This window comes from Amblyomma americanum, chromosome 10, assembly GCF_052857255.1.
Source record: "Amblyomma americanum isolate KBUSLIRL-KWMA chromosome 10, ASM5285725v1, whole genome shotgun sequence".
NCBI classification, from domain to species: domain Eukaryota; kingdom Metazoa; phylum Arthropoda; class Arachnida; order Ixodida; family Ixodidae; genus Amblyomma; species Amblyomma americanum.
In genome coordinates, this window is record NC_135506.1 from 109,069,844 (window position 1) to 109,096,269 (window position 26,426).

Sequence of the window (26,426 nt, forward strand, 5' to 3'; positions counted from 1 at the left end):
CCGGGACACTGTGTTTTCAGGATCCTCCTGATGTACCAGTTGTTGCAGTGTTTTGCAAATATACAGAACAGAATTCCTGCAGTGCAAGAATTTCTGAGTTTATACATCAGTCGATAACAAGAAACATTTGCGAAGGAAGACGGCAAGGTGGGTCAGAAACAAAAAACGGGTTTATGAGATCCTAGTCGTAATTAAGAGGAATAAATGAAGTTGGGCAGGGCATGTAACACAAAGGCAAGATAACCGATGGTCCCTAAGGGTAAAAGATTGCATTCCGAGGGAAGGAAAGCGTAGCAGGGGGCGGCAGAAAGTTAGGTGGGCGGATGAGAATAAGAAGTTTGCGGGGATACGGTAAGAAAAGCTTGCACAGGGCAGGGTTAATTATAGGGACATGGGAGAGACTTTTGACCTGCAGTGGGCGCAGTCAGACTGCTGCTGCTGATGATGATTTCATTTATTGGCGTCCATTTACAAGGAACTGAAAGAGGCCAATGTAAAAGTTGCTTGTTGACAGCTTGAATGATCCTTGGCTCCCTTTGCTTATTGCAGATGGGTGGCAAAGGGCAATTTTACAAAATAAAAATAAAACAACGTACTTACATATATTGCGATGATTTAAATGCTTGCTTTTACAGGAGAGATGAGGTCCGGTGGCGTTAAGGTCGAGCCGTGACGGGGTGTTTGCATCATTAAATGACTGCAATTTTTCTGGAAACAGGAATGAACCATACTTCAGCGATGATCGTAATGAATTCACCATTGTTTTCTGAATTTCCCTTACTCGCATTTACAGACGACGAATGTCTTTTCGTCTGGAAGCTTCACTGCGGTGCAGTATGGGCGCAGGAAGATTAATACCCGGCAAAACGAAACGCGCTGTACCGGTGACGTAGAACTTGGCGACGCTCCTGCTCGATCCCATCCTGTTTATTCGCAAGCATCGGTAGAGCCCCGACTGGTGGGCGCGCAGTCGCAGCGTCACGTTTACGCGTCGTTTTCCGTCGGCCCTCTGCAGCAGCGGAGCACCGTTGCCGGGGCCGTTCACGTGGGGGGTGTGCTCTCCTAGGCGCTTGAATTCCCTGTCGATGCTCCGCTCGAAGCAAGCGCGGGGTCGATATATTCGCACCAATCCCACCAGGCGTCCAGGGTCTTGCTGCCTGTCACCGTGCACACCAGTGTGAAGTTGGCACCGTACGCGAACAGCTCCGTGTCGTTCACCACCGCCACCGCCACCGCGGGATTAGCCGCGGGGTGGGGGGGGGGGGGGGGGATCGGAAATAAGGAAACGTATGGAGCGAAGTGTAGGAAATAGAAGCATCCGGCAGAAAGCTGTTTTTAAAGGTCAACACTGAATCCCCTGAAAAAGTAGTAGATCTCGACCCTGCTGCTTTTTAAGCAAGGCGACCGGACATTTCTGTCAACAAGGTTGGATAAAAATCATTGTCATGCGCACTACATCCAGTCGGCAGTGTCGAGATTGTGCAAATATATGCCTTGTGTAGCGAAACGGTGGAGTGCAAAGACACACTTAATTTCCTCTTTAAGAATGAGCTCCGCATGCTTGCAGAAAGTGTTTTAAGTATTAACTTCCCTCGGAAGACAGAGCCAGAGGTTTTTATATGCATTCTTGCACGCGCTGTTGTGACGTCGATGAAAGGGCGTCGCCGTGTGGTGCCACTAAGGCATAACAGAGGTTATCCGATTGTCTAAAGTTTAGTCACTTTTTCTCTCTCTCTAGCTGCGTCGTCTCCAGAAAGAGTCTCCCGGCCTGTCCGGGTATTATCGTCACCTCTTTGTCGCTAGATGTCGAAAAGGGGAGTAGAGGTTTCAGAATTGCGTATCTCCGTTAAGGTGACTAGAATGCGAGGTGTGAAAACTGGCCGGGGAAGCATGGCCGCACAGCGTGCCGATGCCGTATGGCGGCGCTTACGGCAGAGGCCGCGGTAAGGTGCGGGACTGAAATGAGCGCATCTCGCAGGCTATATTTTAAGGCGAAAGCCTTTATAGGCTCACACTGTCGTCCGTCCGTTAACAGAAGGTGTCACAAGTGTTAACGGGGAAACTAAAAAAAGATAGGGGAAAACCAATGGTTGCTTCAGTTAGAGGAAGAAAAAATAAACCTAGAAACCGCGTTTGATGACTGTAGAGTAATTAGTTGCTTAAATATAGTAAAAAAAGTCAAAATTGCGTTCGAATAGCACCGACGCAAATATAGCCACGAGAACGGTGTGACGTCACACCCACCGGAATGCGTCACGGCATAGAAAAAATTGTCACAGAATGGTCAGAAAAACGTCGAATTTTTGTCAAATTAGATGGGAAAGGTTTAAATAAGCGCAATTATTAACGAAGATCTCGAAAGATGTATAATTTGGGTAAAGATATAGGCACGGGAACGGTGTTACGTCACATGCACCGGAAGTCGTCATGGCATAGGGAAAATTGTCACAGATTGGTCGGCTTTCGTCTCTCAACACTTAAGTTGCCAACGTGTCTCGTAATTTTTTACCACTGAGGGGAAAATGAGCCTGTTTCGCTTATTGCGGGTTTTCTGTGAGTGTCATAGAATGAGTGTTTACCATAAAATAATGTTTCTTCAAATCGCATCATTATTGCCATGAAATATGGGGCTTCACAAGCCCAGTTTGCATCGCATAGCTGGACTGAAGCGCGTTTTGTGCGTTATAATTTCGAGACGCTGCCGAGGATGTGAGGGATGCCGTAGTGGAAGGTTTCGGAATAAATTCAACCACCTGGGTCTCTTAAACGTGCGCTGCCTCTCTGCATAGCGCTACTATCGAAACGCAGCCACTGCGGCGAAAAGAGCAAGTTGTAATGCGACTGCCACAGTACCTCAAAACTGCAGTCGCATTGGCTGAAGGCGCCCTGACGCACAAACCAGTTTTTGTCGCCGCTTGCGAACCTGTAGCATGCATGTCATCTTGACGCGCATGTAAGATTCTAGACGGTGAAGCAACACATCTGGCCATGAAATCGTTATTTACAAGCGAGGGCGAAATATTTTGCAGAATTTGATCTACAACACACAAGGTTTCAGTGTTTGCCTTTTCCTCTCAGTATCTTCCTGATTTATACCCTTAAAAACAAATTGAATCCATGTGAGACAATAAAAATTTGCAACTGATGCTGTCAGCGCAACAGAATGCTCAGAACAACCAATTTTTTAGATATCACCAATTGATTTTAGAATCTCTGCCGCAGCTTCGACATGCAAGCGCGCGTCTGAAAGCATGTGTAAGTTTGATTTGAAGGACATTGACTAGATAGTAACATGATACTGACGGATATAAAAGGCGTCCCTTGGTCCCACTCCTTAGTTGCCTGTGCTGGAAGTTATTTGGGAATGTTGCCTTTATCACGGAGACAAGCTGCCCTGCAAGCCTCACAATGAGTTGTCAAAACTCGCTTCCTAGCCACTTAGGCTGAAATGTAATAAATCAGCCGCGCATCTATGTGTCGCACAGCATAGCTGTGATGGTCTACAGCCACTTCAACGTTTCCCACAGCAGTGTTGCTGTTGAAGACATTCGCCCTCGCATAAGAAAATGCTGCTATAGATAGTCCAATACAGGCGGCGAAACAAACTTAAATGCTGCGGCTTGTGCAGCTTACCAATCCGCTGGTAGCAGCGCCACTTTGCCCCTAGCATAATCGATGCGCAGAGGTGTCGCGCGCGGCCGAGGGAATGAGCCGCGGTCTTCCCACCCCCATTCTATCCACCCTATATATCTCCGTCTTCCAACACGGCCACTTATGCTTTCGCTCCTTGAAGTAAGAGCGGCAGCAAAGTCGGCAAACTTGCATAATGAGTTTCTGGTGAGGACAATGCGAAAGACCAATACAGCGGCGCCTACTTCGCATTTAAAATCAGGCAAGCCGGCGTTTCGGGATCCTATAGGAAGGGTCGGAATGGGCCCAACCAACCCAAGAGGCGCTTTCCTTCGTCGCAGTATTTGGCCACCTCAAAGGAGATGTAAGCGAAATTTCTCAATAACTGCGTCTTGCCTTAGGCACCCTGATCTCGTCTATGCTGTCTATACAGCTGCCTGTTCTAAGACATGACTCCGTCTTCCTTCTGCATATCCAAAGCCTCCGAAACAGTGATAAAAAAAAGAGGAAAGAATGTGAAAAATGCAATACAGAAGGGACCAACCCCAAACAAGGGCTTGACGCTTACTGAAGTCATATCTGATGAAGGTGGTAGGGTCTGAGGAAATTACATATGAGAATTTACAGGAGAAATAGTTTTGAAGAGAAAAACAAAAAATCCTAGACTTTTTCCCCATCTTCTGGAAGAGTGTAGGGAAGAAGTTACGAAGCTGAAATCGGCAATGAAGTTGGTACAACTTTTTTCACCGGGTAATGCAACCAAAAAGACCTTAGGCTATGGGACCCCCTGGTGAAGTTTAAATATATTGCCACGGACCTGGCTCGAGCTACCTGCGCGCTAAGCCGGGACGAGGACGAAGTGGTCGCGTTCGCGTGAGGCGCGCTCGAGCTGGCTCTGTTCTGGGCGATTAAAAAACCTCGGCCGTTCTGCGGTCCCCCTCTACGTCTACGACTGTTCTCCGTCTGGCCTGTGACATCTGGTGGAGGTCGCTTGGGTATTCTCGGCTGATGCTCCATCCTTCCTCGGAGAGCCGAAGCACAAGCCCGGTGCCTCTTGTGCGAACCCCCGTCCATCGTGTCAGCCGCAGGCTCCGCGGCTTGTCTCCAGAATTCGGACTCCAGCCTCAAGAGAGCGCACCCATGGCTACGACCATGGCAGCAAGGTCAGACAGCGCCCCGTTCATACCTGCTTCTTTTTTACGAGAACGACAGGAGACGACCAGGGACTATTCGATGGCTGGATTATGCCGTCATTGAGCATCTCCTTCACTTGCGTTTGGATGGCCTCCCGCTCTCGGGGAGATACGCGATAAGGCTGTTGATGTATTGGGCGCGCGCCATCGTGCGTGACTATCCGATGCTTAGTGATGGGCGTCTGACGTGCCTTAGACGACGAGGTAAAGCAGTCCTTAAACTGCAGCAACAATTCTTGCAATTGCTGCCTTTCTGCTGGCGGGAGGCCCTCGTTTATGTGAACGGCGCGTACTGCCTCTTCGTCAACTTCACCAGGCGTGTCTTCTAGGCATGCGAAACACTCAGCCACCTCTTGGACGGGGTTGACGTGGGCGATGGCTGTGTCACCAAATAAATGGCGGTGTTCATTACTGAAATTGGTCACGAGAACTTCAGTGCGACCGTCAGATAGAAAGGCGAGCCCTCTTGCTACGCAAACACCCATGGTGAGCAAAACAGACATTTGGCTCAACAACACGTTGTCCGCAATGTGGCGCGTCGCAAGTGACCCTAGCCAGAATACTCTCCCGTGGAGGCACCGTTACGGCATCGTCGGATATACGCAGTGCGGCTCTGCAATTCTCGGGGGCGGGTTTGGTGGCAGCGAGTTCAGTTGAAAATGTAACCAATCGATTTCGAAGGTCTATAGTCGCACCATTTTCTCGAAGAAAGTCGAGACCGAGAATGACGTCTCGTGAGCATTCAGGCAAAATGAGGAACGTTGCCACGAGCGTGCATCCGCGCACCGTAATTCTTTCCGTACACATTCCGAGCGGTGTAACCACGTGGCCACCAGCCGTACGTATCTGTGACCCTGCCCACGGCATCATAACTTTCTTCAGCACCTTAGCCATCCTACCGCTCATTATCGAGTAGTCCGCACCCGTATCCACTAGTGGGCTAACCTCCTTAGAGTCAATCAGCACGGGTATGTCAAGGGAGACCTTGGTCTTACCAGACCCAGTCGTCGGCGCCGTCTTCGTCGTCGTCGTCATCGGTATCGTGGTCGTCGATTCGGGAAGGGTCAGTCGGCGCGTCGGCGGAAGCTTTTCGGCAATACGGCGTTCGGCGGCCTCGCCTCCAAAGGTCGCCTGTTCTAGTTTTCCCGGTGCGGGCTCGAGGACCCACGCTGTGCACCAGGTCCATAACCGGACTGATGAGGCGACGGATGGCGAGGTGAGGGCGATCGGGACGTTCGGCGCGGAGGAGGTGGTGAACCACGCCGGCGGGTGACGTATTCGTCAAACTCCTGAGGCTGTTCGGCGTGCCGCAGACGGGGACTACCTGCAGACAAGCCTCGCAATCCCAGAGGCCGATATGGACACCGCCGGAACATGTGACCGGCCTCGCCACAATGGTAACGCAGGGGACGTCGGTCTGGCGCACGCCAAATATCGGTCTTCCTCGGCGCCTGTCCTCGAGCTTGCCAGTAGGGAACCGGCTGCTCGGCGTGTACTGCAACTACCGAAGGGGCATACGGTGGCGCGCAGGGAACCGGCGCAGGACGGCGCAGCACGTCCGCATACGTCGCTGGCGGCCAAGCAGCTGGCTGTGGTGGCGGCTCTACTGGAGCGACGGGCGATCTGAGCGCCTGCTGAACTTCCTCCCGAATGGCGCTAGTCAGAGAGTCCACAGGAAAAATCCCCTGAAGTTTCTGCAGCTCCTCATGGACCACAGAACGCACGATGTCCCGAAGGGAGCTTGTATTGGCCCCCGAAGCAGCATCCAGGGGGTGTAGAGCCGAGATAGGGTTTAGCTGCCGGTCGTAGAAATTGTACCGTTGCTGGAGCGCCCTCTCCATGAGCACAGCCTCGGAGAGGAACTCAGCGACTGTTCTGGGCGGGCTTCGCACAAGACCGCACAACAATTGCTCTTTCACGCCTCTCATCAGGTGTCTGAGCTTTTTCTCTTCCGTCATGGTCGGGTCCGCTCGGTACACACTTATTCCGCAGTCAAGTATACGCATATATAGACTCAGCCCTGAAAAGTGAATGCAAGTGTATCACCGTAGACGGAGACGAAAATGGAGTCATTGTACAGCTTCCCGCCGTAGTCCCTGCAGGAGCAGGCGTACAACCCTTCGTCGCTCCACTGCTCGCCGCGAACCGTCAGCTTTGACGCCACCACAGACAGCATGAAGCGCTCCTGGCCGAAAGTTTTGTTCTAGCGTACATGCTTCGTCACTTCGATGCGGGAACTCTGGAAGAGGCGAATATACAAAAATAGAACATACGTAGCCTTATTTATTCGCGTGCAGCTCAGCAGCGTACAGGAGATATGGTTAATTTTATGCAAGTTACTATACGACAATAAAATCTCAATAAACTATCGCCCAAATACATACATATAAAATGTACGCAGCGCAGTGTACTGCAGCATGTATTTGGATCTGCTCTTTGTAGTCATTTTCCAATTGATACATTTCTCGAAACGTTATATGCCCTCATGTGATTCCTCTTTTTCTGTCTTTTCTGAAAATTCAGTGCCGATTAGGAATTGACCTTTCGCATATTCGAAAAACTTAATGAACTCCTTCACAATGTCACGAATTCTTGAATTGCACTAAATATGCCACTAGTTGACACAAGTCACCGCGGAAAAAGAAACCTGGCTGGTTTTTATTCATGAACTTTTTGTTATGCAGGAGACATAATTTCTAGCGGAGATAGTAGCTTTGTTCCTCTTGCGGACTAAGGCTTCAACCTATTTTTTTTACATCTTCAGAGTTTGGGCACATCGGCCGCATTCAAATTCGTTGTGCCTTCTCATTTGTGCTTATCGCTCCAATTGAGGAACGGGTGGTGCCTTTGTCCGATGCCTTAATACTCGCGCAGGATTTTATGGGATAGAAAATTGGCCTCGTAGCGAAGAAAAAGTTCGCAATAATATCACGTTTTACAGCTAAGAGCACTTGTAGAAAGTGCAGGGATGCGTCATTAAAAGGCCCTGTCGCGGCTTTCGGAAAGTCGTCACAGAACAGGAACGGTTTTGCCTTTCCCCGTGAGTGGATCGCAGCTGCGGCGGCTGGGATCGAGCCCGCGCTCTCGTCCTCAAGAGCCACCGCAGCGGCTACGTTGTGCATATGTTCCCTCAACGCTTCGCTCTACACATGTTGATGCCGCCATATTCGACCTTTGAATCTGGCTGAATAATTACGCTACGCTCCGTTCAAATCAGTTATGCACAGATTTCTCTTCCCTTACAAAAATTTCTCTAGACAGTCCAAAGAGACCTAGTGAGCCACGCATGCCGGATGTCCAGGGACAGTGGTGCCTTGGACTAGGGGCGCCAACCACGCTCAGCCGGGAAGACATAGGCAATCTTCTAGCAAGCAGCAAGACTACTTTATTGGAGCAATAAAGTTTATTCACTCACTCACTCTAGACAGTGTATAGACTGCCCATAGGATTCTGTCGATATAGTGAATACAGACAAAAAGAAATACCTAAAAGAAGGCAATACAGTCTATGAGAAGTCTATAAACTGCTAATAGGCTATTTTTATAAGGGTTTCTTCTATTTTGCTTATATATTCAGTATGAGCAATCACGTACTAGAGTGGCTTCGCAAATAAGCAAACAGAAACCTACTGCTTATGTCACTTGCGAAGCGAGGGTCCTTGTAATTACGTCTAAAGAAAAAATGGAAAAAACTCGTTTCTCACAATTCAGTTCACAATTGCGAGCAAGCAGTGGACATAGCATGAAACCGTCATGTCTTATTCAGAAAATCGATAACTTTTTCTAATCTGGTATTTATTGAAGCCATTAATAAAGATCTGACTACCAATTATAGAAGATGCACCCTTAACCTCTTAAATATTTCGTATTGTTCCGGGGAGCAGCTTATGAAAAATAACACACTGATCTGAAACTCGACGCAGAACCAATAATTTTTTTCAAGCAGCGTGCTTGCAACTGACTAGTTAATCATCTTTCCAGAACAAAATGTTAACAGAACGATCACCCACTTCCTAATTTTCTACCCGGCCTGCATGCTCAGTGTTAGGAGAGAAGAAAAATAAAAAAAAATTACACAGACACTGCTATGAACGGGATCCACAATAGCAAAAGAGGATTAAGGCGAAGATTCCATCGGCCAGAATGACCACGGTAGCGGCAATTTCGGCAGATCGTGTGACCCCACGAGCACCCCACGAAAAAAAAAATATGTTGTGGGAACCTGCCTGCGGAATCTTTCCCACGCTCATCAGGAGGGGGGGAGACGGCCTTCCCTTTGTCTGGTTCGCCGCGAGACGCGACCGACGATGGACAAGACGACAGAGGAAAGAGGGGAATGGCCCCTTTCTTTAATTAACCGTGTCTGGCAAGTGCACCCCGACCAGAGAGAGCCCACAGAGGTTGTAGCCACAGCGCCGCAGCTGTGTTTGGACGGGCACGTGCAGCTTGGGGCGAAGCAGCAGCGGGCCTCCGAGTCCTCCTCGCCCATTCTCACAGTGCCTCCGCGTGCTATATACGGTGTCGCTCTTCCGATCTGTGCCTCGTGTGGAATTGGCCACCCCCTTGTGAAGGGTCGGAGCCTTAGGGTATTTAACCAGCATCCTAAGTAAGAACGAACGCTCGGCTCTGGCGACAAGGCTGATCCAATCACTCGACGCTATGAACTTTTAATTTGAGACTGTTCACGCTTTCTTCCTTAACATATGTAAATAAGTTTCCCCAAAGTGCCAGTAAACCCCTTGTTTTTCGGTTTCACAACCTTCAAGTTCCATCTTTCTTAAGCGCGAAGGTTCGGACACGCTACCGAACGGAGCCAGGGTGCGAGTGAGCCCCTGCTACACGACCGCACCTAATTATATCATGTGTTGGCAGTGCGATTCGGTCATTCCAGCTCCTTATAGGTGGCGCGGCGGCAGTACGACATGGCGGACGAGGCGGGGATGGCGCCGATGCCATAGCGTGCGTCTCAATAGAAGCAAACGGCCTCTTCACGTTGTGGCACCTTTGGTGCGATTTTAGAGTCCAGATAAGCAGCATTAAATGATTGTCGGTTTCTAATAAGGTCATATTGTAACGGGGGCTTAGGCGGGAGCGAAACCACGGCGGCGACTGAGTCTCGTCTGTTCAGGTCAGCAGGCGCTCGGTCTGAGCGATGGCAGTGCGGCTAATTATTTTTCATCTTCTTTTTCTCAGTAAACATAGGATTATGCCTTTCTTCTTCTTCATAAAGGCCCTGGAGAGAAAAGGAGCCATCCTGGCGACTCACGGTGCCGACAACACAACTGGGTCATAGTATGGCTTGAGTCGTTGGACATGCACAGTCTCGCGATCACGTCGGCGAAGATCGGAAGATGGTATGAGGGGCTCAATAAGGTAGTTCACGGAGGACGTGCGGTCCAGGACGCGGTAGGGGCCATGGTATTTCGAAAGAAGTTTCTTTGAGAGGACGGGAGCAGTGAAAGGAATCCACAGCCAGACGAGTGAACCGGGTGGAAAATCCGGATCAAGCTGACCATCGTCATGGCGCTGTTTTTGGCGCCCCTGAGTGTCTGCCGTGAGCGACCGTGCAATCTGGTGGCAGTCTTCGGCGTGCTGGGCAGCTTCAGAAATAGTCGTACACTCAGATAAGGCAGGGCGGTATGAAAGAACTGTGTCGATGGGAGCGGATGGGTGTCGGCCGTAGAGCAGAAAAAATGGGGAGAAACCGGTGGTGGACTGAGTAGCAGTGTTGTAGGCATACGTAATATAGGGTAGAACGTGGTCCCAGTTCGTGTGGTTGGCAGCAACGTACATCGCCAGCATGTCGCTCAGAGTGCGATTAAATCATTCAGTTAGACAGTTTGTTTGCGGATGGTAGGCTGTACAAGTCCGATGAATGCTATTGCACTCGGCGAAGAAACCTTTAACGACATCAGACGAGAATACGCGTCCTCTGTCACTGAGGAGTTAACGAGGAGCACCGTGGCGAAGTTTAAAGCGCTGCAAAATGAAGGACGCCACTTCACGAGCTGTAGCAGCCGAGAGCGCGGCGGTTTCTGCCTACCGGGTCAGGTGGTCAATGGCAACAATGACCCAACGGTTGCCAGCAGCGGTGTACGGCAGAGGGCTGTATATACCGATGCCAACACGATCGAAGGGGCGTGGAGGAGACTGCAGTGGCTGCAACTGTGCAGCAGAGTGATGAGGCAGTTGCTTACGGCGTTGGCAGGACGGGCAGGAGCGGACGTACTAGAGGATGAAATTATATATGCCTCAAGAGTAGTACCGGAGACGGATGCGATTGTACGTCATGAAGGTTCCCGCATGGCCGCATTGCGGGTCGGCGTGGAAACAGGTGCAGATTTGGGACCGGAGATGTCGGAGGATGACGAGAAGCCATTTGTGTCCGTCAGGGTTATAGTTGCGCCGATAGAGTAGATCATCGCGAATTGTAAAATTTGAAGATTGGCGACGAATGGCGCGGGATTCTGGAGGCTTAGCTGGGTCAGAGAGAAAGTCAAAAAGAGAGGCAATCCATTCATCTTTACGCCGCTCAGAAAGCATGTCGCAGGTGGTGAGCGAAGGCGCAGAGGATTCGAGGGCGGAGTGACTGGCAAGCTCGGCCGGTATCGGGGATCGGGACAGGCCATCAGCGTACTGATTCTTGCGGCCCGACCTATATACGACATGTATGTTATACTCATGGAGACGGAGAGCCCATCGAGCCAGGCGACCGGAGGGATCTTTGAGCAAGGAAAGCCAACATAGGGCATGGTGGTTGGTGACCACGTCAAACGCACGGTCATATAGATAAGGTCGAAACTTCCCAAGGGCCCAGACAAAAGCCAAGCACTCTTTTTCTGTCACGGAGTAGTTGGATTCAGCTTTCGTGGGCGTGCGGCTGGCGTAGGCAACCACATATTCCTCGAATCCAGTCTTGCGTTGGGCGAGCACAGCCCCGAGGCCAATGCCACTGGCGTACGTGTGTACTTCAGTTGGGGCTTGCGGGTCGAAGTGATGCAAGATGGGTGGTGCCATGAGGAGACTGCGCAAGGTGTTGTAGGCGTCGTCGCAGGCAGACGACCAGCTCGAAAAATCCACATTGCTGCCGAGAAGCTGAGTTAAAGTAGGAGCAATGGCCGCAAACTTGCGAATAAAACGTCGAAAATAGGAACAGAGGCCTAGGAAGCTGCACAGTTCCTTATTGCAAGCAGGTTTTGAAAACGCGGACGCCCTATTTTGACACAACGTGGCCTAAAATTGTCAGCTCACTAGCAGCAAATGGACACGTTTTTAAGTTCAGTTGAAAGCCGGCGTACGTAAGGCTTGTTAAGACGTGCTTCAGCCGGGACAGATGAGTGGCAAAGTAAAGCGAAAATATCACAATGTCGTCGAGATAACACGTGCACAACTATAATTTCAGGCCACGCAGAATGCTGTCCATCATGCGCTGAAAAGTAGCCAGAGCATTGCAGAAGCCAAAAGGTATGACGGTAAATTCATGCAGGCCATCAGGGGTCACAAATGCGGTTTTAGGGCGGTCGTCGGCTCCCATGGGACATGCCAGTATCCAGAGCGTAAGTCGAGAGAAGAGAAGAGTTCCGCTCCTTGAAAGCAGTCCAGAGCATCATCAATGCGCGGAAGAGGGTAAACATCCTTTCGTGTGACCTTATTCACGCGGCGGTAATCAACACAAAAGCGAATAGAGCCATCTTTCTTCTTCACGAGGACTACGGGCGAAGCCCAGGGACTGTGTGAGGCCTGTATAACGCCGCTCTAAAGCATGGTGTCAACTTCGTCTTGAATCATTTGGCGCTCACTGGGCGTGGTCACCGGTGTCGATATGGTGGGCGACAGTTGGCGTGCGGGTCAAAGCGGGTTGGTGTGAATCGAAAGAGGAACGAATTTGATGAAGCAGAGAGAGAAGTTGAGTTCATTGAGCTGCAGGAAGAGAGGCGTCGATGGAGGCAAGGAAAACGTCTGAAGACGATGTGGCGAGTGCAGGAACCGGCCGGCTGAGGGCATCGACGTTACGGGACGGCGAATCGTCATTTTTATCGCGATAGAGAATGAAGTTATTGATTCACATGGCACCGAGGAACTCACCGCGACGCACAGCGGAAGGATATGTAAACGAATTGGTCACGAACAACGCGCTAAGGCGAGCTGACAGAGTGAGGACGGCGTAAGGTACGGACAGGTACTTGCGGCACATAAAAAGGGGCGATGGTGCAAAAAGTACGTTGCCGTCACGAACAAGGTCCGAAATGAGGGGCAAAAGACCAGAAGAACAGGCAGGTAGTTCAGTGTCTTCGGCAACGACTGCATTTGGCAAGAGCAGCAGAAGGGGCATCGTGCGGCGAGGAACCGCTGAGCGCAAGGAACTCAAGTTCAGCACGAGCACAGTCGATGACTGTGTTATGGCGCGACAGGAAGTCCCAACCCAAGACGATCTCTTGAGAACAGGTTGGTAAAATGACGAATTCAACCACGTAGAGGATTTCATGAATAACGACGCAAGACGTACACGTCGCTAACGGCGCAATAGCCTGGGCGCTTGCGGTGCGCAGCGAGAGTCCAGAAAGTGGGGTCGTCACTTTTCGCAAGCAGCGGTAAAACCAGGCGGCAGTGGCAGAAACAGCAGCACTGGTGTTGACAAGCGCCAGAACAGAAACTTCCTCTACGGAAACGCCGATCAGATTGGCGGGACATAAGTGAGGCCTTGGACATTTCATTGTTGGCGCAGTTCTCGCCCCAGGAACTGCGGCGTCTAGTTTTCCTCTTGCCAAACATTCGGGCACAGACGCACAGGAGAAAGAGGGTGGTGACGAGGAGAAGGTGAGTGCCGGGTGGAGAAGGTGGTGCTATCAGGTGAAAGAGGGCGACTCTGTGGCGGCTCGGCTGGCGGTGAGTAGTAACAGGGAGGAGGCCAGTAACCGGCAACTGGCGAGATTGGCGCGCGACGACTGCAAAGCCGGGCCACATGACCAGGCAATCCGCAAGAGTAACAAATAGGCCGATTGTCACTAGTACGCCAGGGATATCCGAACTGTCGAAGCGGTCGCAAAAAAGGCGTTGGAGCTTCAGGAACATGAGGCACAGACGCTTGAGATGGTGCGCAGGTTGGGCGGTAGTTAGGCGGCCGCGGCCCTGCGACGGCGGCAGCGTCAGTCACGGGCGGAGCGACAGGTGCGAGCGGCTGTGCTGGTGCGTGTGGAGGGACCGGTGGAAGGGCCACAGCCACTTGTTCGCTGATGGCAGTGCGAAGGTCGGGCGCCAGGAATGTAGATGGCACGGAAGGGGATGGCAGAAGCGACAGCTGACGTGCAACTTCCTCACGCACAAAATCTTTGATGTGCGCCAACAGTTGCGAGTGATCGGGTGCAGCCGACAAGCCGGCAAGCGACTCGACAGGCGCTGCTGCGTGCTGGCGAGTGATGAGCCTCTGCTTGCGCAGCTCGTCGTAGCTCTGGCAGTGACTGACGACTTCGGCAACAGTGCGGAGATCTCGCGACAGCAGCCTCTGAAAGGCGTCATCCTCGATGCATTTCAGAATATGCTTGATCTTGTCCGCCTCGGGCATCTAGGCGTTGACGCAGGAGCACAGGTTGACCATTTCTGCAATGTAGCTGGTGAACGTCTCACCCGATTGCTGAGAGCGCTCGCGCAAGCGGTGTTCGGCGCGTAGCTTGCGTACAGCAGGATGTCCGATCACTTCGGTGAGGTGTGCCTTGAAAGCAGTCCACGTGGAGATGTCAGCTTCGTGGTTTCGAAACCACAGGATTGGAATGCCGGTCAAAAAAAATATGACATTGTCACAACTTGGTGGTATCATCCCACTTGTTCGTATGATGTGACCCAGTCTGCAGCGTCATGATCGTCAGTATCGCTGAAGAGTGCCGGGTCCCGCTGCCGGAGGCAGCCGGAACAGAGGACTGGCGAGCCAACCTGCACGGCTTGGTGGTGGGCGGCTTTACGCATAGCGGGCATAGCGAGATTCGGTAGAGTGCGGTTGCGCAGGTCCAGGGTGGTACGAGGATGTTACCCCGCACCTTCAACAAATGTAACGGAAGCTTAGGTTAACGCTCAGGCGCCGGCGAAGCCACGTCGGCGACTGAGTCTCTCGTCTGTTAAGGTCAGCAGGCGCTCGGTCTAAGCGATGGCAGTGCGGCTTCTTCTTCTTTTTCTTCTTCTTTTTCTCAGTAAATATAGGATGATGCCCTTCTTCTTCACACTATACTTAAATTTGGCTGCATTGTAGGCTTGAGTGAGTGAGTGAAAACATTTATTGATTTCCAAAGGGATTCGCGGATCGAAGGCTCCGTCGTCTTCGTGCTTGCGCCGGCGACTAGAGTCTTCTTTCAGCAAGGGTGGGCCCCTATTCCAAGGCTCCACTGAGTCGTGCTGCACCGGTCGCGTGCTCTATAAAGGCCCTCTGGGCCGTGAGCTCGCTGCTGGTGAGACGGCTCTCCCATTGCTCCGCACTCGGGTGTTTGTGTTTGTGAAATGCCTCGTTACGTTCTCATTCCCATGAGATGTGGTACAGTGTGGGTATGGCTCCGCACCACGGACAGGTGTCCCTGTATTGCGATGGGTACATTTTGCTTAGTATATATAAATTGGGGAAGGAGTTCGTTTGCAATCTGCGCCAAGCAGTGGCCTCCTCCTTTGTCAGAGCTTTGTGTGGTGGCGGGTATCTAATCCTGACGCCTTTGCATAGGTTTAAAAGTTCTGAGTATCCCCCCTCGCAGGCTTGAAGGTGAAGACCCGGGGCGTATGACTGCCCGGCTCGGATTGCTTCCCCTCGAGCTAAGCTGTCTGCCCTTTCGTTCCCCTCTATTCCCGCGTGGCCTGGGATCCAAATTAAATTATGTCTGAGTTTTTCCAACCCTGCAGGGGCTACCTCGCCGAGTATCCTAAGGGCCGTTTTGCCGACTCTGCCCTTTGTATAGTTTTTGCACGTTTCTTTCGAATCTGTTAGTATGTTGAGTGGGCGACCGGTTCTGTAGCCTTCTGCTGCCGCCAGCGCGACGGCAATTTCCTCGGCCTCCGCTGCGCCCGCGACTTTTGCTGCGGCGCTCGTTAGCATTCTTCCTTTGCTGTCTACGACTACCAGTGCGGCTGCGTGTTCTGACCCGCACGGGTAGACGGCAGCGTCCGTGTATACTGTGTTTTCTTCCGAGGCTAGCGTTTTCTCTACGTACTCCGCCCTAGCCTTGCGTCGGTTTGCGTGAAGGTTAGGGTCCATATTTCGCGGTATAGGCTTAACGTTAAAGGTTTCTCTAAGGTGGTCCGGCATCTCCGCGTATCTGTCTGTCAGTCCGCGAGTGTCCCGACCCAGCCTTTTTAGGAGCGCCCGTCCCGCAGGAGTGCCTCTTAGTCTGACTTTTGTGCTCCAAGCAGCGCTTCCGCGAGTTCGTCGAAAGTGTTGCTGATGCCTAATTGTAGCAGTTTCTCGGTTGACGTGTTTCTGGGTAAGTGGAGAGCCGTCTTGTAAGCCTTCCTCAGGATGGTGTCGGCTTGTTCTCTTTCCGCCTTGGTGGTTGCGTGGTACGGCAGGGAGTACGTAACTCGGCTGACTATGAGGCTGTTTACTAGCTTGAGGGTGTCTTCCTCTCTCATGCCGTATCTCTTTTGAGAGACGCGGTTGATCATGCGGCCCACCTGCTCTGCCGCTTGAAGTAAATTTTTATCGAAATAAACATTTACTCGCTAGTCAGCACGTGCCGCAAAAACTCCGAAGCTTGCGAACTCAGCATTGTAAAGTGCGACAAACACGTTGAACTATGATTTTTGGCGCGTTCACTTTCTTGTTGTTTCGGCTCTCACCCGAAAGCGGAAATAAACTACTTTAATGACCCAGACAGTCTGACGCTATGGTTCGTCACTACACGAGTGCGGCCCTTACCGCATAAAAACGGCATGTGTTTTTATTGCGCGCTGATCTTATACGGATAGATCTGAAAAAAAAATCAGCAGTTGGTAACACTGGTCATGGTTCACGGCGTAGTATAATTGCGTTGACCAATCACAACACTACTCAAAACGAACTTTTTAATGTTGGGCTGTATACCAAACAAGCCAGGAACACCAAAATCCTTGAGCCTACAATTTCGACATGTGATTGGCTGCTTGTTTAGGTAATTAAGCAGAAGAGTTTGACCAACTGTCTACATTTTCTCACGGAGGATTTCTGCTCGGTAATCCTGAATGTGGGCGGAGCTTTCCTGCAGATTCATTTGTACCCGGCTATAGGTCATCTGCAGCGTACGTTGGTCACATATGCGGTAATAGAAGAGGCAGTGTAGCTGTTGTTTGAAACGGCAGCCAGGGCGTCGTTCGAGCTTTATAACACAGTCCAAATTAACGCTCAAAATATGTTTTTGACTAGCGAGGGAACACGCTTTGATCGAGTGAGCAGACAGCAGTTGCTAAGAAACGTTTGCGTTTGGTTATTCATCCACTTTGCGCAATATAGCTTAAAACTGAAGGTACAGTTGTGAAGCACTTGTCGTTGATATCGCTATTCAGCAGTCATGTTGTGGGTCAGAAAGGCGTGCTTAATCTAGGCCAGAATGAACTGAAGCGTGAAGAAAAATCAGTTTTCTGCAACTGTCCGCCTTAAAATATTGCCAATATACTTTATATCAGCTCAGCGTTTGAGCACTGCACTGCTTTCATGCAGCTGTAATGCTTTACGTTGGTAGCATGAACACTTGGAATAGAAATGCATTGACGACACTCAACAGAGTACGTCGCTGAGGAACAGACGGGTCACTGGGCTCAAACACGTTATTAACCTGCAGAATGCACTTAATCACTGCTTTCTGAACTTTTTACATGTTTACAGAAACTGCATGTTTGCTGTTTCAAGTGTTTGCACATCGTATAATAACAGAATATGCTCATTTTTGACGTCTACCTTACGCTCCAAACCTCTGCGATTGCACGCGCTGCGCAGAGCGATCACCGGCTCACCGCTTCAGGAAGAGGCCGCGTGGCGCCGCCACCGTCGCTGAAAAGACCGAATAGTACTAGCAGCTGTGGTCGTCTTTACCGTAAGTAACGTCACACTCTGGTCCGGTGAGGTCACTTCCCTTTAGCCAACGGACGAAAATGCCCGCGCCAGGTGACGTCACTCCCCTACAGCCAATGAACGAATTTTATCACCGAAGACGCATCTGGCCCCATGGGGCTCATATTGAGTTGAAAATTTCATGGCGCGCCTACTTAAACGTAAAACGCATGTTCTTGTCGGGATAGTCCCAGGACATGTTGAACATGTTTACAGCTTTCTCGGTAACTGTGGAGTTCAGCGTGAAAGAGCTGTTCAGCAACCGAACAAAGCTGATCCCCTCCTCGAACATCACGTTGGGCGCTATGTCCACGGGGGCTGCCGGGATCAAGGGACAAAGCCGAAATAAGGGTGCCAAGAAAACCATCACAAATTGAGACTTGGGAAGCCAGAGAGTGAAAATACCAACTATAGTTATTATTAACGAGTGTACCACCCTCGTCACCCCGAACTTGTCAGCGGTATACGCAACACCAGGCTATTATTGGGTGTGCGAGCACTCATGCTTTGAAAGTTTGAGCGTGCAAGCTGTCACGTTGACATTTCCTAGACGTAGCATGCTCAAAAAGTTGCTTAGTGCCTATTTCAAAAGGTCATGTTGAATTCCAATGGTAGATCCGGATCAAGTGTTTTTCTCGTCTGTTTGGAGCAATTGAATTCCAGTGGCAGAATGGAAGAGAGAGTTTTCTGTTCCAAAGGCATATCGGGATCAGGCGTCGATTCCGGATCGCTCTGTGGAGCCCCGATATCTGCTCCGCCAAACTCGGAAGATTTGACCGGAGGCCCGCGTGACGTTTTCATTCCCCCCTATCTGCTTCCTGTCACGACCGGCTGCGGCTGCTTCGTTCCCGTCGTCGCTAGGCCGATACGTGGAGATCCGAGTCAATGCGGGCAACTTACATGGAACGTTTTTGACCTTCTTTCTTGTTACCCACGTGCAGCGTGACCCGTCGCGGTGGCCCAGGGCGCTCGGCTTTTCAAACCCTGACGCAGCGGCCGCGTTTTCATGACGGCGAAACGGAAAAGCGCCCGTGTGCTGTGCGATGCCGGTGAGCGTTAAAATATACTCAGGTAGCCGAAATTATTGCTGAGCCTTCCACTACTGCACCTCTTTCATCTTTAAATCCCACCTTCTCCCCTTTCCTTACAGCGCCTTTCGGGTGTTCGCCGAGATGTGGGAAAATTGCTGCGCCAATCAGCTTCCTCAAAAACCAATTTTTTGCATGTGCAGTGCCATCTCAGCCGAAACTGGTCGTTTTCCCGTGATGTAATTATTGTTTGCTTTGTTTGCATCAGCATAAATAAAAACTACTGCATAAATAAAAACAGATTGTGAATTCTTTGTTACCGCTTTGTAGATCAAGATCGATAACATGTTTGAACGTTCCGCGCCTTCTGACGTCAGACCAAATAAACAAAAATGCTTGTAGTTTAGCTCTTGTTAACCCTGGTCGAAAGCGAAAAGCTGCATCTCCCTGGCTAAGTTAGCGGTAGAGCGACAGGCGGCCTCCACTGCACGCGTCGCATCGAACACAGCTTGCGTTAGGCTGAACGCATCAAAGTGCAGCGGCGTTTATTCAGAACCCGCTTTGATGCCCTGCGCATGCGATTCCAGCAGACGCTTTCCCGCTCCGCTCAGTCAGGTGTTTGACGTCACGGAGGGAGTAGGCAGCACACCTGGTAAACCTCCTTTCCTCCTCTCCGCGACGCTGTGACGGAGCGCACATCTGCCGTTCTGCACTGCTAGAGTGAACTAGAAAAGAGAGTGTGCCAAACGAAAGACGAAAAGTGATGCAAAAAAAGGATAATTTCCGCTAGGATCGCTGCGAACGTTATAATTCCCTAGATGCCTTTTTAGAGGCGGTAGAATCCGTGCGCTGCATAGCTTTGTGGTGAGTGAACTAGCTTGACATTCTGGAGGCTAGGGTTCGAGTCGCACTGAAGGAACAAGTTATTTTATGTAATTTGAATTCACAGTTTGTTTTAGTGCAAACAAGCCGGGGTAGCTAAAAGAAGACAACTGAAGCCGAAACTGAAGTTTGTGCAGCGCCGCCTTGCTGCTGCCGTGGACTTCACGCAGCGCCAATTTTGATTGCGCGTTTAGAGCATTTCTGACGTTGCTCTCCAAGCTCCGATCTGTGCCTTTCGCAGATGAGTAAGACAAACACGCCCTACAACGAGTGTTGAGAATTCTTTCGTTAAGCTGGACGTCTGCCAGCTGCACAGAGTGCGCCACGCAGACGTACGCTGTCACTTTAGATTGACGGCTTGTGGGGCGCGTTGTGCATGACTGAAAAAACTGCGGCGCATTGCTCACACTACAAACTGTTTATTGGACGAAATGGGGCCCATTTATGACGCTCATTTACTAAATGACACCGCTGTATCGCTCACACCAACCCAGTAACAAGTGATATGCATATTACAAGTAAGGTTAAACAAAAAACGCAGAAGGTTTATCTAATGCGCTTAAAGCAGTTGCTTATACAATGATTACACAAAGCACTAGCAAGAAAGATAAACCAAACAAATTATAATAATAGCAGTGTCACTCAATCGTAGCAAGAGCAGTGTCGTGCATTCAACGCAAAAGCAGTAATAATTGTAAACGTAAAAGCAAAACAAAAACAAAATAAATGAACAAAAATGTAATAGTAAAAGCCACAACAAGAGGCAAACCCAGGTTTGGAAGTCGGACGCAGGAAAGGAAGCGAAAATTCTTGGCGCCACAGGTCTTCATAAAAACGTTTCAAGATAGGAAATTTCATTACCTCGCAGAGATACAGAGCTATCACTAATTATGTGATCCCCTTTTTTTAATCATGAAGGCCACATCATACTCATAAAAGTGGTGTCCTATGGTGAGTGGGGGTTATAAATGTGCCCCTAATCTTCCAGTAAACCTTTGGTAGTGTAAGCATGTGTTGTCTTTTTCTTCCTTGTGCTGTCTTCATTGCGCCGCTGTTTTTTCAGTCATGCACCAACTCGCCCCAGAGGACGTCATTCTAAAGTGACAGCGTACGTCTGTGTGACGCACTCTGTGCATCTGGCAGACGTCAAGCTGAACGAAACAATTCCCAGCACTGTTTGTTGGGCGTGTTTGTCTTACTCATCAGCTGAAAGCACCGATCGGAGCTTGGAGAGTATCATAGGGTGTGCTCTAAACGCGCAAAATTGGTGCTGCGTGGCACGGCAATTCCGGCCGTTATAATTGCAAAACGCCGGTATCGATGGGAGCGCGCGCTTTTCTTCTTACGGCCTTCGCAATGCGGTCTGTTTCCACCTCCCGCCGCGCCTCGGTGGGGTCGCCACTGCCCCACCGTTCCGCCGCTGCGACCGCCATTCACTCCGAAGTAGAACGCTCCCTCAGTCCCAGTTCGGCCCACGTCAGTGGTAACCGTCCAGCTTTAAATTTTGCCGCTTACGCTTTACGCAAAGACAGTGTATAGTAAGCCCCTTTGACATGGGTGAAATCAGAAACAACGGATTAACGTTTGCGCGCACTCTCCTTGAGTCCCACTGTTTATGATCGAACGTATGCTTCGAGCAGTGACGTCAACACGTTCTACGCTTATATTTGGATAAATAGCAAGGCTTTCAACTTCTATAGTTCGTCTTCCGGCAGGTTCTTTGTGAGTATGAAGAATGATGTGCGGCGCGTAATACTTGGATGGCAAGTTTCAAAGAGTAAAAGATTCTGCAGAGCAAATATAGCTCCTGAAGGTTCAAGCGTAGCTGCTTGAAGTTTGCACAACAGCGGCATTAGCAAGAATTCATGGTGCTGCCCAGGAAATACGTCATGTCAATCGCAAAAGGAACGGTTATAGACGGAACCCAACCCTGGCTGCAGGAGGAGAGCACGTGGCAAGCACGCGACGTCTAAGATTTTCTCTTGGAAAGGCATTTGGAAGTTTGCCGCCGTCTCACGACCGTCCGCCCCACACCATGACAACAGAAAATTAAGTCACTTGTTTACAGTAGCAGCGAGCATGAAGTAACTGCCATCAAAGGAAAATTAGGAACTGCGCTCTGCCTTAATGAATTCGGTGTTTGCGAGCGAGCAGATTTATCTGAGAGGGTTTGCATTATTCTCCTACCTTTCTGCAGCCTCGTCATCACTATCGATAAACCTCCTGTGAGCATGAACTTTCCTCACGTCATTCAGGAAACAAAGTAGCACCACAAATATTTTTCCGCAACCTAACAGAGCTCCACTAAATTTCACAGCAAAGAGCTTTCTAACAGCTGGCTTATCTTACAATGTAAGGAACTAAAAATGAGCATTTGCAATGCTTACATGTTTGTAAAAGCCCCTGAATTTAAGAAAATAAAGGGCATCGGAGGCATTCAAGTGCATAATCTGAGGCGTTTTACGATGATATTTAAACCAAATATTTTAGGCAGTTTCAGGACATGCCGCAGGGTGAATATATGTGGACAACAAAAAATGGCGCTCTTTATGGTAGCTGAAGCCATTCATTGGACATGCATAATTTATGAATTTGCAATACTCGGTACGCATCCATATCTGTGGCAGCATACGCTGCTTGGAACGAAGAAGAAGACGGCGATTAGTGGGCCGGCTGTCTGACACCGGTCAGTAATTTTCGGCTTCATTTTCTCACTTCAGAGGTTTTCCAGTCTTTTTGGCGTGTGTCCTCGACGTACGACGACCTGGGGGTCCCTGGCCGCCGGCAAAAGCACGTCAAGCGACCTCCTCGGCGCTGTGCGCCGTATCAACGCCGACACGGAACATCACTGCCAGCTGAACTCCATGCTGCACTGATGGCAGCAGCGCCAGCGGCGGGTCCAGCGGCCCCTGTAGTTGCGGCTACAGACCAAGCCCCGCCAAACAAGAGACTGCGCAACGACCAAGCCAGCAACGAGCCTATGACCGACCATCCAGAGGACATGGACCAAGCATCATTTACAGTTGTATCGTACAAGAAAAAGAGAGCTACTGGTGTTCCTGTAGTTTTCAGGCCCACTGAGGAAGGAGGAAGCCTATGGAAAGCCAACCCCAACATTGTGGCTTCGGCGGTTGTAGCATCGGCTCAAGAAAAAGTCCTCAGCCATCGCATTCACAAGGATGGGAGCCTGATGGTTACAGTATCGACGCTGCCCGCCGCCAACCGTCTGCTCACGGTAACTAAGCTGGCTGGAGTGGCTGTAGAGGCCAGAGTCCCATACTCTTACATGGCAAGCTATGGCAAAATACAAGATGTACGTGTCACCTACACAGACGAAGATCTGCAGGAATATCTACGCAACCAAGGTGTCCTCTCAGCAAGGAGGCTAATCGCCTACACTCCTGAGGATGGTGGAAAGATAAAAGCGGTACGCCGTCGCACAGTTATATTGGAATTCGCAAAAGATGCGCCGCTACCAAAACGAGTAACGCTGGGGTTCTGTAGTTACCCTGTAACTGAATACGTCGGAGCAGCAACTCAGTGCTATAGATGTCAGAGGCATGGCCACATATCAAGACACTGTAAAGGCCCCGTGCGCTGCAAAGTGTGTGCTGGCCCCCACTCGCACAAAGAATGCAGGAATGTCTCCCACTAGAGGTAATTGCCGCCCAGGAAACTATGCGTACCCATCTCCGCCATGTCCTGCAAGGGAAGAAGCACTTCCTACACCGTGTCCACCTAACTCACAGCAACTCTAGCTTTGGCCAGGCAGTGCAGCTCCTGCCTCTTCCTACTATTAATCAGCCTCAGAAACTACTACCTCTGGCCTTTCCTCCATGGACACTCTCTGCTCTAAAGGTGAAGAAGTCTGTTCCAGGTGTGAATGCAAAGAGCCGCATGCCACAGGCAGCACTTCTGCAAGCTACTCTCGCCTACTTAATCGAAGAATATACGCAGCACACCCATATCTTCACCGATGGTTCAACTACTAAAGAAACTTCTTCTTGTGGCCTTTATGTGCCCTCAACAGGCCATGCCCTTTCTTACCGGCTGCAGCGGAGGACCTCCTCTACAACAGCTGAGCTTCACGGCATTAAGGAAGCTGTTTCTTACATCCTGCGCCGAACCGCCGGCCGTTGGGTTATCTTCACCGATTCAAAAGCATCTCTGCAGATCCTGGCCAACCTGCTGAAGAAAACGAATCACCAGCCAGTTTCCCTGGACATTGGGTATATCCATCATTTAGCTATTGCCGCAGGCCACTGCATAACATTTCAGTGGGCACCTGCTCACTGTGGCATTATGGCTAATGAAAAAGCAGATGAAGCGGCCCGTAAGGGCCATCAACATCAGAGATACATTCGAAGTTTTCTCACGAAATCTGATGAGTCCCAAATGGCTAAAAGTTTTGCGTACGAAGAACCGTATCGGCTTTGGAGTTTGCCGACACATCAGTACCAATTTCTTCACTCAATCGACCCACATCTTAGATCAAGACTCTCACCCAGAATTCCTCGACAACTCGAAACACTTTATCACCGACTTCGTCTGAATGCTGCATATAGAAATGGCCTGCGTTACAGTTCTGGACAAATGAGCAGTCCGCATTGTGACAACTGTGCTTCGATAGAAACTGTGGAACATATCCTGCTTGAGTGCCCTGCGTATGCTAACGAGCGTTCGTACTATGAACATTGCATGCAGAAGCTCTGCCCAGTGCCCCTAACAATGGACAAAGTTTAAGGCCCCTTAGCCTGCTTCAGGCAACAGAGACTTGCAATGAACTTTCTTTTTACATATTTAAAAGACATTGGACATCTCGATAAGCTCTAAATTCACTTCCAGGTTACCTTCATGCATTCTTCTTGCAGTGAACTTCGTCAGCTCATTCGTCGGACTATGCACTCCATCATTCCATAGGTTACATCAATACTCGCCACTGCATCCTTAGTACCCATTTCATGGCTGCATTTTATCTTCGTTTTTTTTTCTTTTTTTCCATCTCTTCCACGCTGCTCTCCTTCAGTCTTTATCTCCCAAATTCCCCTCCCTACGCAGAGTAGCATGCCAGCGATATTAAAACGCCGGCTAAATTCTCTGTTTCTTCATTAAAGAGTCTCTCTCTCTCTCTACGCTGCTTGCACTGGTTGTATATATTGCGTTCTGTTAACGTTAGTCAAGCCAGAATGACGACAAGTAAGCTTGCATCCAACTCGAAAATTGTTTGTTGGGGCTAACTCATGTCACCAAACAGAAAGCATATGCAGTTCAATGCCGCAGCGATAAAACAAGTGCGCGGTCAACGAAGGCCAGAATGACGGCCGCTCTCGGTCATGAAAATTTCAAGTTGACAAGAAACTTGAAACACGCCTGAAGCGCTTACAACAATTTTGAACGTGAAGAGAGACTTGCAATCAGCTACAGTCATTCCAGAGAAATCGGGTCGCCTCTCGCTTGACAAGAAAAGCGGAGAGGCCGCGAGCCATTTGCTTCGAGCACAGCACAATGCATTACAATGCTTCTTACTTGCTCGCACTTTAGTAATTAGCATTCTTTTGAGATATCGATAAAGGCCTCTCGGTTCAGGAGGCTGTGATGAATATGAGGGAGAAAATAAGTTCATTCAGGGCATTCGAAAAATTATCGGCGTAATTAAGTACTGTATACACCTCCCAGAAATCATTTAATTTGATAGTTGAACGACTCAAGTATCGTCTCAAGCCACCAGCTACGGCGCTATCGTATTTATGGCTCAAGCGTTGTAGAGAATTTTTTTTCCGCCGGATAGTACATTTTTATGAAACGAGCGCAAAAGTTTCGTTCTCTCAGTTTTGATTTTCTTCCCCTTAGCATTAACTTGTCATGTAATCACGGACCATGACATATACGAGAGCAAGTGATCAAAGTATTTACTTATAGATTTAAGACCACGAATGCTCGACATAGTTCTGGGGAATAGGAGAGCGATTCCTCATTTTAAATGTTTTCAGCTAGCAAAGTTTGTGACGAAGAATCTGTGCACACGTGGACTGTGTTGCAAATGCGCAACTTAAGCATCAGCCTTTTGTTTTCTTTGATTTCGGTTCTGCGCATACCATGAACCAGCGGGCTACAGCGCAAAACCAGGCAAAAGCTACCCGCCGCCGGAGATGCAGGCGGGGAGCGAGCGGTGGGGTCGTCGCACCTCTAGCGGAGGCGGGCGGCTTAACTCCCGGAGAAAAACTCGCGTTGCCTCCGCGGCGAATGCGAAGGCCATATGAAAGAGCGCGCGCGCACCTCTCGAGACCGACCGTGATTTTTACAAGGTGAAGTCCATTATTATTATTATTATTATTATTATTATTATTATTATTATTATTATTATTATTATTATTATTATTATTATTATTATTATTATTATTATTATCAACCGAAACTGAAGTTTGTGCAGCGCCGCCTTGCTGCCACCGTGGACTTCACCTTGTTAAAATCACGGTCGGTCTCGAGAGGTGCGAGCGCGGTCTTTCATATGGCCTTCGCATTCGCCGCGGAATCAACGCGAGTTTTTCTCCGGGCGGCGCAATCACCTCAATAGAGGAATGGAGCAAGCAGTTGAAAGAGTTGCAGGAACAAAACACGCAAGAGTTAGACAGAACGCAAG

The 26,426-nt window shown here is 49.9% G+C and overlaps 1 pseudogene; it reads right to left on the reverse strand.

Annotated features, from left to right (window-relative positions):
- The window catches only part of LOC144108623 (vascular endothelial growth factor receptor 1-like), a 49,573-nt pseudogene that overhangs the window by 12,407 nt on the left and 10,740 nt on the right, over positions 1 to 26,426 (reverse strand).